The sequence below is a fragment of the Pan troglodytes genome, chromosome 3 (assembly GCF_028858775.2).
Source record: "Pan troglodytes isolate AG18354 chromosome 3, NHGRI_mPanTro3-v2.0_pri, whole genome shotgun sequence".
NCBI classification, from domain to species: domain Eukaryota; kingdom Metazoa; phylum Chordata; class Mammalia; order Primates; family Hominidae; genus Pan; species Pan troglodytes.
The window spans coordinates 189,348,155-189,365,297 of NC_072401.2; the positions used below are offsets into that span (position 1 = coordinate 189,348,155).

The 17,143-nt window shown below is 39.4% G+C and overlaps 1 long non-coding RNA gene across 1 annotated transcript in view; it reads left to right on the forward strand.

Moving 5' to 3' along the window:
* LOC129143802 (uncharacterized) overlaps positions 1 to 16,496 on the forward strand; it is a 40,167-nt gene extending 23,671 nt beyond the window's left edge. The window contains exons 2-3 of the long non-coding RNA XR_008547694.1: positions 9,370 to 9,829; positions 13,941 to 16,496. This is a non-coding gene — a long non-coding RNA (uncharacterized LOC129143802). The remainder of the gene's footprint in view (positions 1 to 9,369; positions 9,830 to 13,940) is intronic.
* Positions 16,497 to 17,143: the final 647 nt, after the last annotated feature.

The window sequence follows — 17,143 nt, forward strand, 5'->3', positions numbered from 1 at the left end:
ACCCAAATCTCATCTTGAATTGTAGCTCCCATAATTCCCATGTGTCCTGGGAGGGACCCAGTGGGAGGTAATCGCATCATGGGGACAGGCCTTTCCTGTGCTGTTCTCATGATAGTGGATAAGTCTCATGAGACCTGATGGTTTTATAAAGGGCAGTTCCCTTGCACAAGCACTTTTTCCTGCTGCCAGTAAGACATGCCTTCGCGTCTCCTTTGCCTTCTGCCATGTGTGAGGCCTCCCCAGCCATGTGGAGTTGTGAGTCCATTAAACCTGTTTCCTTTATAAATTACCCAGACTCAGGTATGTCTTTATTAGCAGTGTGAGAATGGACTAATACAGAAAATTCATACTGGGTAGTGGGGTGCTGCTGTAAAGATACCCAAAAATGTGGAAGCAACTTTGGAACTGGGTAACAGGCAGAGGTTGGAACAGTTTGGAGGGATCAGAATACAGGAAGATGTGAGAAAGTTTGGAACTTCCTAGAGACTTGTTGAATGGCTTTGACCAAAATGCTGATAGTGATATGGACAATAAAGTCCTGAGGTGGTCTCAGATGGAGATGAGGAACTTCTTGGGAACTGGAGCAAAGGCAACTCTTGTTATGTTTTAGCAAAGAGACTGGCAGCATTTTCTCCCTGCCCTATAGATCTGTGGAACTTTGAACTTAGAGATGATTTATGGAATCTGGCAGAAGAATTTAAGCAGCAAAGCATTCAACAGGTGATTTGGGTGCTGGTAAAAGCATTCAATTTTATGTATTCACGAAGATATGGTTTAGAATTGGAACTTATGTTTAAAAGGGAAGCAGAGCATAAAAGTTTGAAAAATTTGCAGCTTAACAATGTGATAGAAAAGAAAAACCCAGGCCGGGCACAGTGGCTCATGCCTGTAATCTCAACACTTTGGGAGGCTGAGGTGGGCAGATCACGAGGTCAGGAGTTCGAGACCAGCCTGGCCAACATGGTGAAACCCAGTCTCTACTAAAAGTACAAAAAAACTAGCTGGGTGTGGTGGCGCACGCCTGTAGTCCCAGCTACTTGGGAGGCTGAGGCAGGAGAATTGTTTGAACCCAGGAGGCAGAGGTTGCAGTGAGCTGAGATTGTGCCACTGCACTCCAGCCTGGGCAATAGAGGGCGACTCCATCTCAAAAAACAACAAAAAAGAAAAACCCATTTTCTGAGGAGAAACTCAAGCCAGCTGCATAAATTTGCATAAGTAATGAGAAGCCAAATATTTATCGCCAAGACAATGGAGAAAATGTCTCCAAGACATGTTAGAGGTCTTCATGGCAGCCCCTCCCATCACAGGCCTGGAGGCCTAGGAGGAAAAAAAATGGTTTAACGGGCTGAGCTCAGGGCCTGGCTGCTTTGTGCAGTCTCAGGACTTGGTGGCCGGCATCCCAGCCATGGCCAAAAGGGGCCAACGTACAACTCAGACCATTGCTTCAGAGGGTGCAAGCCCTAAGCCTTGGCATCCTACCTGCAGTGTTGGGCCTTCAGGTGCACAGAAGTCAAGAACTGAGCTTTGGGAACCTCAGCCTAGATTTCAAAGGATGTACGGAAATTCCTCGATGTCCAGGCAGAGGTGCACTGCAGGAGCAGAGCCCTCATGGAGAACCACTGCTAGGGCAGCACAGAAGGAAAATGTAGTGTGGGAGGTCCCACACAGAGTCCCCACTGGGGCACTGCCTGGTGGAGCTGTGAGAAAAGGGCCACCATCCTCCAGACCCCAGAATGGTAGATCCACCAACAGCTTGCATGGTGCACATGGAAAAGCCACAGACACGCAATGCCAGCCTGGGAAAGCAGCCAGGAGTGGGGCTGTACCCTGTAAAGCCACAGAGGCAGAGATGTTCAAGGCTGTGGGAGCCCACCAGGTCATCAGCGTGACCTGGATGTGAGACATAGAGTCAAAAGAGATCATTTTAGAGCTTTAAGATTTGACTGCCCTGCTGGATTTCCAACTTGCATGGTACCTGTATTCTCTTTGTTTTGGCCAATTTCTCCCATTTGGAATGGCTGTATTTACCCAATGGCTGTACCCCCATTGTATCTAGGAAGTAACCAACGTATTTACCCAATGGCTGTACCCCCATTGTATCTAGGAAGTAACCAACTTGCTTTTGATTTTACAGGCTGATAGGCGGCAAGGACTAGCCTTGTTTCAGATGAGACCTTAGACTGTGGACTTTTGAGTTAATGCTGAAATGAGTTAAGACTTCAGGGGACTGTTGGGAAGGCATGATTGGTTTTGAAATGTAAGGACATGAGAATTGGGAGGGTTCAGGGACAGAATTATATAGTTTGGCTGTGTTCCCACCCATATCTCATCTTGAATTGTAGCTCTCACAGTGCCCACATATGTAGTGGGAAACACCCGGTGAGAGGTAATGGAATCATGGGGGCGGGTCTTTCCCATGCCGTTCTCATGATAGTGCATGAGTCTCACAAGATCTGATGGTTTTTTAAAGGGCAGCTGCCCTGCACATGCTCTCCTGCTTGCTGCCGTGTAAGACATGACTTTGCTTCTCATTTGCCTTCCACCATGATTGTGAGGCTTCTCCAGCCATGTGGAACTGTGTGTGCATTAAACCTCTTTCCTTTATAAATTACTCAGTTTGGGGTATATCTTTATTAGCAGCATGAGAATAGACAAATACAGGTTGTTTCAGAGCTTAGTATGTCCTGCTGATGCTTGCACAGTCCTTTGGAACCATCTGTGCCCTGCAGTGAGTCCTGTTCCTTTTTTCATATTAGCTCTGAAACCACCCTTTACAAGTATTTTCAAACTATCTGAAAAATAGCACTTGATTTTCCTCAGTGTTACAGATGCAGGAAGCCATCAAAGTATTATTTGGTTCAAGCTCTATGAATTTTTAGGCAAATGTCACTCTATGAATTTTTAGGCAAATTCAGGCAAAAAACAAGTAAATTCTCATTTAATATGCCAGATGTTTCTGGTGCCTAAACTCCTCTTGGAGAATAAAAGGAACCTTTAGAACACTGTGTGGCCTCCCACACTCTTCAAGGCACTTACCTTACTCTCAAGGAATAACAGAGACATCTAGGTAATCTTAATTAATTACTACTGACAGGATGCGAGAGAAGTGTGTCTAAGGCACTTAGTATCATCAACAGAAAATCTGCTCTGTATAGGAAATTGTGCTCCATAGTGCCCTGGGGAAAATAACAATAACATATGACACACTGCCTGCCTTCAAGGAAATTATTATCTAGGTGAAAATAAGATAGACACCTGTGAAGGTAAATAGCAAAACGGGTGGTATAAGTTACCTGCAAAATGAGAGGTACGAAGAAGTAATCCAGAAAATCAGAGTAGTATATCACCCCAGCATTGGAAAAGACATTAAAAGTCTTCTAGTTCAGTAATTTACTGATGCTTGAGTTCACTTGCAACATAAGAGTTCACATTTATTGAGTATTATTATTGCAGACATTGTTCAAAGTATTATGAAAATACATACTGAAAATATATGTTCATTGTTTCACATAACATTTTCATGAGCTGGGATTGTTTACAAAGTAGAGAATTAAAAATCAGAAAACGTGAATAATTTGTCCAAAGTCCCATAGTCACTAAATGACAGGGCAGTGGTTCAAACTCAGGTCTTCCCTACCTAGGGCCAGTGCCCTTCATCAGTGTAAGATAGTCATGCTGGCCTCTCCAGTCATGGAGGCCCAGACAATTCCCAGTGGCTCATTCCATCACTGGGAGATGGGGAGAATAGTAAGGGTTTCATAGACTTGAATGTTCCAGAAAGAAGGAAGTCAAAAAGTTAAAATTAAAGAAATACTAATTAATATTTTAAAAGGCAAATTCCAAACCACACATGTAATCTGTAGAATGCAGATTTGTACACCTTTGAAGGAACTCAACTTTCAACTATCAGAATCAGTCCTGGGTAGCTAGGATTATGGTTTGAGAATAGTGTTATTTTTCAAGATCTTTGCTGCTGTGAAATTTTAAAAGGTAATTGAAATATTGAAAAACCTATGAAGAGGTGAATTTAATATAATCCACAGAATGACAAATGTACATTTAGAGGATTTAAATTTAGGAATGACGGGCAAGTGATGCAATGGTTACTATTGGCCGTTTGATAAAAGTTCTTTAGTTTTGGAATTTATTTAGTATCCAACAACAACTTTTGCTAAATCTATAGCTCTCCCTTGAGTTTTATCTTTTCTCTTGTTCATTGGTTTATTTAATTTCAAAGACAATTACACACGCCAAAGTAATGATCCTACAGATGTATAAGTGTATCCTGAGATGAATAAATTATGGACATTTTGGTAATTAGCAAATGGAAGGGGAGCAGCTGGATGCCTAACACAGATGGGTTTATTGGTTAAAATAAACTTCAGTTTGCCTTTTTTTCAAATTAAGCAATATTAGCCCCTTTTGTTGCTTTGTGAATAATCAACCAAACAGCATAATTCTAGATGGATTGTTCTTTGATTGCCATTGCTAAATCTAATTCTAATGATTTAATTGTTTTTAATTTCTCTGTGGCCTATATGTGTGGGCTGTGTCCCTGTCTGTGAGGCTTAAAATCTGGGGAAAAACATGCTTCATATTCTTATGAGCAAAGTATTCATATGTGATCTGGATTGTAGCTTTGTGCCAAGCTTCTTCTACAAATGAGAATGAAAGGAAAATTTGTCGAATACAATCTTACCCTCTTAGGTTTATTTCTTTATAAGAAATAACAGTTCAGTGTGATTATGTAAAATCATTGGGAATGGGGTGATCCAGTGTTTTAAGAATATGTGTGTAAATATAAAAGATAGAATTATTGATGAAAATATCCTTACAAAATAATCATGTCACTTCACTGCACCAAATGGCGATGGATCACCCCCTTCTATAAAAGAAAAAACAAAACTTCCTTGACAGTGCATTAAATGTCTTGCATAATCCGACCACAGTCACACTGACTTGGACTAGATATTGGGGACCCCAAGTGATACAATGCATGCAAAGATTGTTGAAGGAGCCCTTTGGATCTGGGTTAAACTGTGACCCAGCACATGCTAGTTGAGCAGCCTCAAACACGTGAATTAAACTGTCTAAATGTGGTTTTCCTCACTGAGGGGGGATAATAATGCTACCTTTCCTACAAGGTCGTAAGACTAGATGAAATGATAAACTCAAGGGCTTAGCACAGTGCTTGGCTTTATGCTCCGTGCGTGATCTACTTACCTTTCGTTTCTGTATTGTTGTTGCTGTTGTAACTTTTATTATCTGACCTCTCATGTGTATTTGCACCTGAAGATCTGTCTAGAGTGCTCTTTTGTCATCTGAATGATCAAATTCCATAAATCTTTCAGGACTCAGCTCATCGGCCATCTCTTCCACTATATTTTGCCAGTCTTCCCTAGCTAAAAGCTAATTCTTCTTCTATAAAAGCATTGCAATTCTTATTGTCAGTGACAGTCATTTATACTTAATCCTTACAGGCTTCTTTAGGTATTTATCTCTTCATGTACTTCTTAGTGAGATAGCAGACTCCTTAAAAGCAGGAACTGAGGCAATTTCTACATATATTTTGCAGTTTCTGGCAGAATTGCAAGCAATGAATATTTGTTGTTTTATTATTTTTTATCCTTCATGGTTGGGAATTATATGTTGTTTTAATCAACACTCAACAAATCCAGAACGCCTCATCATTAGATGAAATGGCCAGAGTTAAATGGCAACCTAATCTGATAGCTCACATTTATTGAACATTACTGCTAATGTTTTTTATGTCCCAGACACTGGTTCTAAGCACTTCATAAGTTTTATTTTCTTTAATCCTCATGCAGACACTATGAGGTCTGTATTATTTTAATTATTTTAGATCAGAAGATAGTAAAGCACAGAAGGTTCAAAAAAATTTTTCCAAGGTTATATAGTCAGCTTGAGATTGAGCCAGGGTTTAAATCCAGGCCGACTAAGTCCAGACAGAGACCATGCTCTTAACCTCTATTCAATTCTATCTATCCATTAATATATTCGGTCATCTTCTTAGGTTCTTTTCAACTGGGCAAAACCCAGAAAGCTGAGAAATAACTATGGCAGATGTCATTTTTCATCCTTTTAGGGGGCAAGAAACATCTCCCTATTTACATAATAAAAAATCAAGTCTATAGATAACGAGACAAAATATTTTAAATTAAGACTGCCTTGGCAAAAATCTGGGTACAAGATGAAAATAAAAATAGGTAACACATTTTGAGGTATCAGGTATTAGGCTGATAAAGTGAATTTTCATATTTTGGTTATTACTGCTGAGAAAGAGAAAAACAGCCTCTGGCAGCTGGGAGCTAGCTTGGCATTATGAGCTGGGCCTTGATGTTCTCCTGTGCACATAAACTATTTCACAGAGCATCAGCGTCAGCATCAGCTAGGACCACTCTCTGACCAGGATGGATCCAGGCAAAAACATCACCACTCCAGAGGCATGTCTGAACCCAGACAGAAACAAGAACATTTTCCAAACCACAAAATTCACCAAACATCCTCTTATCCTGGCTAAAGTGAGAGGCTGCTGCTGCTTTACCAGTGACAGCTTTAGCCTTCTCTGTTCCTCCTGTCTTCTGGATGAGAATTATTAAGATACTGAGTCACAAAAATACCACTGCTCCTGAAAAGCATCCCATCCAGAACAAAGCTTTCCTTCTTTGAGCCTTTTCCAAAATCACTTAGGATAAACCCCAATTCTGCCAGTTCTTTCTAATATTCTCTTACTGATGTGGCCCCCAGATCCCCATGATGTGAGTTGCCCCGCACTGGAACATTTCAATAAACCAGTTCTCCAACTACAAGTTTCCTGGTGCTGTGAAGCTGGAGAGCATTAACACTATTATTATCCTTATCTCATCAATGAAGGAACACTGAGTAAGGTCAAAACTACTGTTTGATTCTATATTTAAACCCAGTTTGTCTCTATTGCTGTCATTATTTTTGTTTTTGTTTGTTTTTATTATGTAGGCTCCGGAAACTGCTCTCTTAACCACTACGTTATACAGCTCCCTTATGGTTACTGCAAACACAGATAAATAATAAGATGAGAGGAAGCGACCGTCTGCTGCATTACTATCACGTGCTACCTAAATTGATATGTTTTTCTAATTTAAATCTCACAACCCTTTCAAGCCACGATCCTTCTTTTACAGAAGCTCATTTCAGCTATTAAAGAAGTCCATATTTTAAAATATGAAGTAATTTCCCTTTATAACAGAAGTCTCATGACTAGCAAGTTTTGAATTTTAATTCCACTGTCTCAGGTAACATACTCACATGCTTACACCACATTGGAATAGTTGTTATCTGGAAAGGAGCTGAAGCAAGCACTGTCTTAGAGCATCATCTGGTCTGGTATTGCTCCTTATTTCTTGGTAAGGTCCAGCAAGAAACACATGATCAGAATGCACCTTCTTTATATTTCCAACTGCTGTTTGTTCCTTATCACAAATATTAGAACTGGGGATGCCTTATCTCCTTCTTTATTATCTATTGAGATTGACTCGATTTTGAGAGTAGGTCGATTATCACGATAGAACTTTTAATCTTATACATATAATGGCTCTGACTTTAAAGTTTCTAAAAGAAAATTGAGAAAATGTAATTAAATGTATGTTTCAGGGAATGAGGCCTGTCTAACTTATGATATCAATAAATGCTATAATAAATTATCCTTATTCTAAACAATTGCTGCCAGTCCTCTGAACTATGGCATGACGATAACTGGAGTATCTTGGGATCCTGGGGTGCTTCTATCCCAAGAGTATGTGAAGTCCTGTTTCATTTATTTTATATTTTTCTATACCAAAATCATTTTCTGAAAGACTACAAGAAGAAGGAAGGAAAACAGGAAGACCTACCATCTCAGACTCCTCATTTTTATGTGATACCAACTTTCAAAATAAGTTCTATTTAGGTGATAGATTGTTTGGTGAAAAACTACTTAAAACTGTATTTGAGCAGGAATTCTTTGTGATAGCAAGGAGGACTAGATAGATATCAAGTAAACTCCTGATTTAGAGATGAGAACTAGATAGATATTATTAAGTCAACTCCTGATTTCAGAGATGAGAACTCCATAGATATCATTAAGTCAACTCCTGATTTCAGAGATGAGAACTCAATAGATATCATTAAGTCAACTCCTGATTTCAGAGATGAGAACTCGATAGATAGCGTTAAGTCAACTCCTGATTTCTTACAGTCTCTGCTAATCTGCTCACTAGCATGGCTAAAGGAAATGTTGAAATTTTAACTAGAAAGAAAGTATTTGACTATTTGAATTTTCATACTCTTGTTTAAAATGAAATAGTAGTAAAACATTTGGGAAATGTAATTAAAATTCTGGTTCTAAACATCTTCATGAAGATGACATCATTAGTTATGCCAGAATTCCTGGACTGATTTTTCAGATTAACTGTTGTCATTAATGGGCATCAATCTGTATTGAGGAGGTTTTTTTTCCTGAAAATATAAACATTACGTACATTATGAGTGACAACAAATCTTCATGTCATATAGAGAACCATTTACACTTCATATCTGTGAACATTCATGTATATATTGAACAATGTAATTCTTAATGAAATATTGATTTCTAAGTGCCATTTACTTATAAAACTTGAGTCATGATTTCAGTTTAAGTTGGACAACAAACTCCAAAAGAAACCCTGCAGCCAGTGTGTCTCACGTTTTAGGAAGTGCCCAGGCAGCTATGTGGCATTTCTTCCAACACAGAGCACTCAAGATCCAGGTCCTGCAGATGAAATTTGTAGCCTTAATAAACATATAGGGTTGTTGAATAGTAAAGGGGTTTATTTGTACTTTTATGAGTACATTTTTCACTTTTGTTTACTAATGAACTAAAATTTTTCTGCATGAAAAAGCTCAATATAGATGTAGAAATCTTTTAGAGACATGACAAAATGTACTACGTCAGAGCCACCAGTACTCACGTTAAGTAGACAGATCACACAGACAGCGATCAGATTTCACGTTCAAGAGTTCATCTTGAGTTACCGTTCTATAGACTCAGAATGAAGATCACCTCGCTTATTAAAGGCAATAAAAGATAAAGAAAATAGGAAATAAGAAAGACTTGATTAAATGGCCATTTCACTGAATTCAGCATGAGTCCTGCACAAATTAGACATTTAGATTAACAGCTTCTTTGATTATTAGAAAGCCGGGAAAATGGGGTCTGACAGGATTATAGCATAAGCTTATTTATAATGATTCATTTTTTGGAATGTAGCTTTTTCATAAGCCAAATAGAAATTACACATACAAATTCATATTTGGAATTTTGTTCTTATTTTTGAATTTTTCCTATCTTTTCAGGTGTCTGTGAACTCAAGAGAAGCCTTTCATCCTAGACATAGTGGTTATTTTCTAAATCATCTTTAAACTTATTTGCTGGAATATTGTGGGGGTAAAGTGCAAACTTCCCCTTCACCATCTGAAGGTTTGCTAAAAATCAACAGGCAGAAGGCAAATTAACAGGAGAAATGGCATGCCAATTTGTTTGATCACAGTTTTACATGAAGAATGAAGACCCAAAGACACATGAGAAATTGTCCATTTTTATGCAACACCAGACCAGGCAATGCTCTAAGACAGGTACAACAAAGTATGGACATGCGTGTAGAAATACGAGTCAACTAAAGGGTGTGATCTACTGCTAATAGGCTGAGTGGGGACACCCAGACTCTTCCTGGCCCCTCTGAGCAGCTTCCTTTCCTTCTGGTGTGGGGCAGGACCTTCTCTGGAATGGGGATCTTCTGACCCACAGTCAAACAAGGTAGGTCACAGTTTCTTTATGGCCAGTTCTTACACAGAATGGTGGGGGAAAGTTAGAATAATATTCTTAAGTTTTATGGCTGTCTTTGGGAGAAGGGGTTTTGGTTTCTCTGACCCACCTTAGGGAAAGAAAATTTCTAGTTTCTCTGTCTAGCCTCAAGAGAGAATGAGGCTCAGAGACATAAGGGCAGAAGAAAGTCAGGGAGGGTTTTTTGCCACAGAGCTTGCTTCTGAGGCCATCTCTGAGGCCTTCACTTTGGGGTGTCATTTTATGAGCCCCAGCAATATCTTTCTAAAAAATATGGAAAAGGCTTAAAAGACTCAGGCCATTTTAGAGCTATATAAACTTGTATAACTAAGAATGGAGAATTGTTACTGAAAGATACTAGGTCTCTTTTTATACTAAATTTATAATACAGTATAGCTCCCTCAGAAAGAAAAAGTGAGGTTCATTCATTCATTTATTCACTTACTCATTCACAAATGTTTGTTAATCACACTAGTCTCCTCTCAAGTAAGTGAAAGATAACATATAATATACATAACAGGCCGGGCGCGGTGGCTCACACCTGTAATCCCACCACTTTGGGAGGCCAAGGCGGGCGGATTACCTGAGGTCAGGAGTCTGAGACCAGCCTGCCCAACAAGGCGAAACCCCGTCTCGACAAAAAATACAAAAAATTAGCCGGGCGTGGTTGTGGCGGGTGCCTGTAGTCCCAGCTACTCGGAAAGCTGAGGCAGGAGAATTGCTTGAACCTGAAAGATTGCAGTGAGCGGAGATCGTGCCACTGCACTCCAGCCTGGGAGACAAGAGTGAAACTCCGTCTCAAAATAACAACAACAACAACAACAACAACAATCATAATAATATACACAACAAAAATATTTTAAAGGTGATAAGTGCAACAAGAGAAAAGAATCAAACAAGGGGAATGGAGACTGCAGGGAGTAGGGGAGGGATAGTATGAGTAGAAGTTCATTGGTGTAGACAGGATAAGCCTCCTTGAGAAGGCAACACTAAAACACTTTTTTTTTTAAAAAAAAAAGAGAAATTTCTATGGGGACATGAAAGATATTAAACTTGTACATAGAGGCAGCAGCCAGTGCAAAAACTCTGTAGAAGGAATGTGATCACTCCAGGAAAAAGAGGGGTCCATGCTCTGTGACAGGACAAGAAGAGGGCGGGAAGAAATTAACTGGAGTGATAGAGCAAGGCTGACCGTGCAGGATCTTGCAAACCACTGTGATGTGAAGTCTTGAGCTTTCAATTGAAGAGAAATAGGAACCCACTGAAAGTTTAAGCTGAGAAGTGACGTGATCGCTGCTGAATTTTTGGAGGATTATTCTGGTTTTGTGTTGAAACTTCAGTAGATCAAGGCTGGAAGTACTGGAGAACTGTTGAGAGGCCACTGAAATAATCCAGGTGAGATACAAGGGTGGCTGCACCAAGGTTGTAACTGTGGAGAGACTGATATGTACAAGGTCTTGGATACATTTAAAAGGTAAAAGCATATAGGTTTTCCTAAAAAACTGGATATAGAAGAGGTAAGAAAGATGGAGGAGTCCATCATTTGGCTTCAGGAACAGGAAGAATGGATTTGCCATTAACTGCGATGGGTAAAACTGTGAAGGAAAGCAAAATATTTCACCCAAAATATATTTCTTTGGCATGCTTCAAGATGGCTATTCAGAGAAGCTGCAAACCACAGGAACAGATTTGGAAAGTTGTCTTTTTTATGGAACATTTGCACATGTAGAGAAAATCTACAGCAAAGTAAATAGCAGATACAAAAAGTCTTTTTCTAAGCCCACCCTTGTCCAAATGTAGGAAAAATACACAGGAGAGACCAAAAGTCTAATATTTTTAAGAGTCTGATGACAGGCCCCCAGCTATTCTTTTTTTTTTTTTTCCCCCGAAAGATTGCATTTTGCTATGTTGCCCAGGCTTGTCTCAAACTCTTGGGCCTCCAGTGATCCTCCCACCCCAGCCTCCTGAGTATCTGAGACTATAGCCTTGCATCTGTTCTTTTTGAGAGCTAGTGCTTCATTTGCATAACAAGATCAGCTCTAATTGACAACTTTCCTCCCCTCATTCTCCCATAGCCTGTGAGGCTACCTCCCTGGAGCTCACAGAAACTTTGTCCTAGGCCATTGTTCTTTGGGCTCATTCATTTCCCCTGAAAATTATTTACTTCTGCATTCCCCATCTCTGTTCTCCCCAGTGAAGAGGGCATTTAAGCCAGACAAGGACAAAATAAAAAAATAATAATAATGGCCAGTCACAGTGGCTCACACCTGTAATCCCAGCACTTTGGGAGGCCAAGGTGGGCAGATCACGAGGTCAGGAGTTTGAGACCATACTGGCCAACATGGTGAAACCCCGTCTCTACTAAAAATACAAAAAATTAGCCAGGCATGGTGGCAGGTATCTGTAGTCTCAGCTACTCAGGAGGTTGAGGCAGGAGAATTGTTTGAAACCAGAAGCTGGAGGTTGCAAAAATTTGCAAACTACCCATGTGACAATATTAATAACTAGAATATATAAGTAACTCAAACAACTCAACAGCAAAAAAAAAAAAAAACCACAATAATCCAATTTAAAAATGGGCAAAACATCTTATCAGTTAGTTCTTAAGAGAAAACAGATAAACGGCCAACAGGTATATGAAAAAAATGTTCAGCATCACTGATCATCAGAGAAATGTGATCTAAAACTGAGACATACTCTCACCCCAGTTAAAATGGCTTTTATCAAAAAGACAGGCAATAATGCATAGTGGTAACGATTTAGAGAAAAGGGAAACCTTCGTACATTGTTGGTGGGAATATCAACTAGTACAGCCACTACAGACAACAGTATGGAGGTTCCTCATTAAAAACCTAAAAACTGAGCTACCATATGATCCAGCTCCATTGTACTGCTGGGTATCTATCCAAAAGAAAGGAAATTAGTATATTGATGAGATCTGCATGCCCATCTTGATTACAACACTATTCACAAAGCCAATCAACCTATGTGTCTATCAATAGATGAATGGATAACAAAAATATAGTACATATACATAATTAAATACCATTCAGTCATAAAAGAGAATTCTGTCATTTGCAGCAACATGGATGAAACTGGAGGTCATTATATCAAATGAAATAAGCCAGGCATAGAAAGACAAATATCTCATGTTCTCATGCATCTGTGGGGGTTCAAAAGGCAAATCTCATGAAGATAAAGAGTGTATTGGTGGTTAGCAGGGGCCAGGAAAGGTAGTGGGGAGGGAAGTATGAAGAGAGGTTGATAAATGGATACAAATATACATTCTGATAGAAGACATAAGACCTAGTATTTGACAGAGCAGTAGGGTGACTATAGTTTACAATAATCTAATGTATACTTCAAAATAGAAGAAAATAATTTGAATATTTCTAAAATAAAGACAAATATTTAAGGTGATGGATAGTTCAATTATACTGAGTTGATCTTTACAAATTTTATCAATGTATTAAATTATCACATGTGTCCTGAAAATATGTACATCTATTATGTATCAATACAAACATTTTTTTAAAACTATTCTGTACAGGACAATGGTCTAAACACTTGGAATACAGGATTGACAAAGGCTTCTGAAATTTACTTCAGAGGAGGAAATATATAGTAAACAAATAAACAGCAAAATGAAAACCTAGAGACCATGTGATAAACAGTATAAGGAAAATAAAACTGAGTCTTATGATAGTTTCTAATGGAGCGTCATTGAGTGGGGTGTTATTTTAGGTTGAGTGATGAGCAAAGGCCCTCAAAAGATCACATTGAGCCGAAACAACATTGTCCTAAAAAAGAGTAAGCCATGGCAAATTCTAGAGAAAAAGATTTCCAAGCAGAGAAAATAGCTAGTGCAATGGTCTGGAGGAAGCAAGAAACTCAGTATATTTGAGAAAAGGGGAGGCCAACTAAGCTCTGGCACAGAGAATGGAGGAGGGTGATAGGAGATGAATTTAGGGAGGCAAGAAAGCGCCCAACTCTGCAGCGGCCTGTGGGCTGTACAAGCATTTTAGATGCCAGTCCTTGGAGGAGTTTCCAGGCTGTGATAAGACCTTATTTGTGTTTTTGACAGAATTTGGACAGGAGAAGTCACATCAGGGAGACCAGAGACTAGAGTATTGCATCATAGAGGAAAGACACTGATGACAAGAACTCAGGGGAGCAGTGGAACTGGAGGCCTGGGAGCTTGGGACGTGTTCTCTGGGTGAAGTTGGCCGGCCAGCTGATGACCTACACCAGTGGCATTCACTCCTCATGTGTCCCCCAGGAATTCATAGTGTGTGTCATCAGGTAAAAGCAACACTACTTTCAGATATTTTCTGATCTCTTTGAGATCTGGACAGCACTACTGTGTACATATGGCCAGCAACAAATTACACTCAATGAATATTTTAGAGAGCAGCAAAGTAATCACTTAAAATGTGGGTAAACAAAAATCACTGTGATCACAGCTCTGTCTACATGGTTCTTCAGTAAAAAATTAGAATCCTGGGGATTAGTCTGAGGATAAATATTATTTAAAAAGCATTTTGGTTAAATAGTAATTAGTAAATTTTGCTCTGCTGAAAAATCATATATATTGACAATAAATTTTGTCAAATTTATTAATAACCAGTCTGAAACTCTATAAAGATGAATCCTCAAAATATGGATATAAAAGAAGGGTTTAGTTTTGTTTTGTTTTCAGACAGCTATTTTAAAAAAATAGTAAAAATGTCAAAACAATCTGGTTTTATTTTATTATAAATTACAAAGAAAAAAATTCTTCCCTTTTTGTTGTTGAGCTTATCTGTTCACAAACACAGAAAGTAGCAAAAGAGGTTTTTGATAGCACGCCATCCCCCATTTAAAATACATTTAAAGACATCCAATAATCATCATCATTTAGAAGGAATCCATCAAAACATTTCCTATTAATACTCATTTTATTAGTTCAGCTGAACGGAAACAGTAGCATGCTTACATTTAAGAAAGTTCATTATGGGTTCGTTTTCTTTTTAACAAGAAAGGGGAAACAAAATAATGCCCAAACACATAGTGTTGCTGGAGTCAAAACAAAGAAAATTCATCAAAGCATCTACCAGAGCTACCCTGGGATAATCTATTCTGGAGAAGACAATACAAATTGGCTGCAATTGACAGGTCGTAAGTTCCTGGGGGAGAGTCATTATAAGCACACCATAGCACATTTGGCCGATTGCTCAGTGTTCCACACACTGACATCAAGAACACATTTCCAACCCATATTCTGATTGGTTAAATGTGGTTTAGGCAGCCTTTCAGCTTTCAGAGAAATGGTCAAATTCTTTCTTTTCAAAAGTTCCCAGGCCAAGTCATAATAATGTACTGATCTCATGGAAGTATTCCTGCAATAATCACTTCGAGTTCCTTCTTTCTGCCTCCACTGCTCTTTCATTCAACAATTGCCGTTTTGTGTGTTATCATAGAAGAATAACAAAGAATTAGACTCATGACTCTGAACAGAGGCTTGCTTTTTACATGAGTATTATTATTTCATCCTTGGAAATCCTGGAAAACTTCTTACTATTTTGGATACTAGGTCCAGAGTCTGTGTGTTTACAGCATGGTTGCTGACTGGTTGCAGTCGGAGGGTGATATGCCAGTGCGTGAAGGAAATAGGGCAAAATGTAAACATTGTACGTTTAGTAGTGCTCTTTCTGCAGGCAAGGAGAGATTGATTTCTCAAGTGCAACTTGTCTGGGGGAACATGGGATTTTATTTTATTTCATTTCATTTCATTTCATTTCATTTATGTTTGAGACAGACTCTTGCTGTGTCCCCCAGGCTGGAGTACAATGGCGTAATGTCGGCCGCTGCAACCTCCGCCTCCCGGGTTCAAGCAATTCTCCTGCCTCAGCCTCCTGGGTAGCTGGGATTATAGGCGCACACCATCATGCCTAGCTAATTTTTGTATTTTTGTAGAGACGAGGTTTCTCCATATTGGTCAGGCTGGTCTTGAACTCCTGACCTCAGGTGATCTGCCCGCCTCGGCCTCGCAAAGTGCTGGGATTACAGATATAAACCTCTGTGCCCGGCCAAGCATGGGATTTTACAATAGCATCGTAAGAAATTCTGTCTTTTCCCCTGAGTATTCAATTTACACCCATGTTTCGAATGAGCAGTGAGCACCAGCACGGAGATCGGAGCCCCGTGTTACTTGTACGTGAAGGTGTCAGTGCCTGAGTGTGCTAGTGCTGCTGATACTCACACCAAATAGCAAACAAGAGCCGGCAATCTAACCTGTTAAAAATAATAGGCAAATGGGAAGAGAGGACTGAGGAATCTCCTTGAAGTTTCCCTTCACTGATGGGTGCTAAAGATGTATGCCTTGGGGTTTTTTAGATGACATCGATGTAATCCCCTTCAAAAATAGTGACAGAAGAGCAGACTTCTTCACCTTATTAATTTCCTGCGGCATCAAAGTCCCTTTGAGAGTCTTTCTGTTCCAATTATTCCTCAAGTTCACAAAGTGTTGGCTGTCAGCGTTATTGTGGGTTAAGACAGAAGGTCCTCATTTCCTGACCCCAGAGATCCCAGATCATCCCAGTATTTGTTTATTTTCTAAAATGTCCATTTTGCTTAGAAATAAACACAAATTGGTGACATTTATTCCTTGCACTATCTTCTAACAATTTATTCTAGGTTTACTAATTCTCATGATGTTCTGCTAGAGAAATATGAAGAGGCAATTTACTTGTGTAGAAATGTGAGTCAAATCAAGTGAATTTTATCATTGTCAGATTCAGCATTTATCAGTCTTCCCTCACAAGATTCAGAGAGTTCTTTTTCTGTGCAGTTTGGTAATAAGAGAAGTTATAATCAATTTGGTCATAAAAATTGTGCAAAATTAGATTTTTTAAATTCCACTTTCTGCTATGAAATATTGTTTTGTTTGTTAGTTTGCTTGAGACCGTGTCTAATTCTGTCACCCAGGCTGGAGTGCAGTAATGTGATCTCAGCTCAGTGCAACCTCCGCCTCCCGGGCTCAAGTGATTCTCCCACCTTGGCCTCCCGAGTAGCTGGGGCTACAGGTGTGCACCATACGCCCGGCTAATTTTTGTATTTTTTTTTTTTTTTAGAGACAGACTTTAACCATGTTGCACAGGCTGGTCTCAATTTCCTGGGCTCAAGTGATCCTCCTGCCTTGGCCTCCCAAAGTGCTGGGATTATAGGCGTGAGCCACCACGCCCAGCCTAAATATTCTTTAAATATGTGTGACTTTGGAGGAAAGGGAATCGGATGGGTTAAAATATG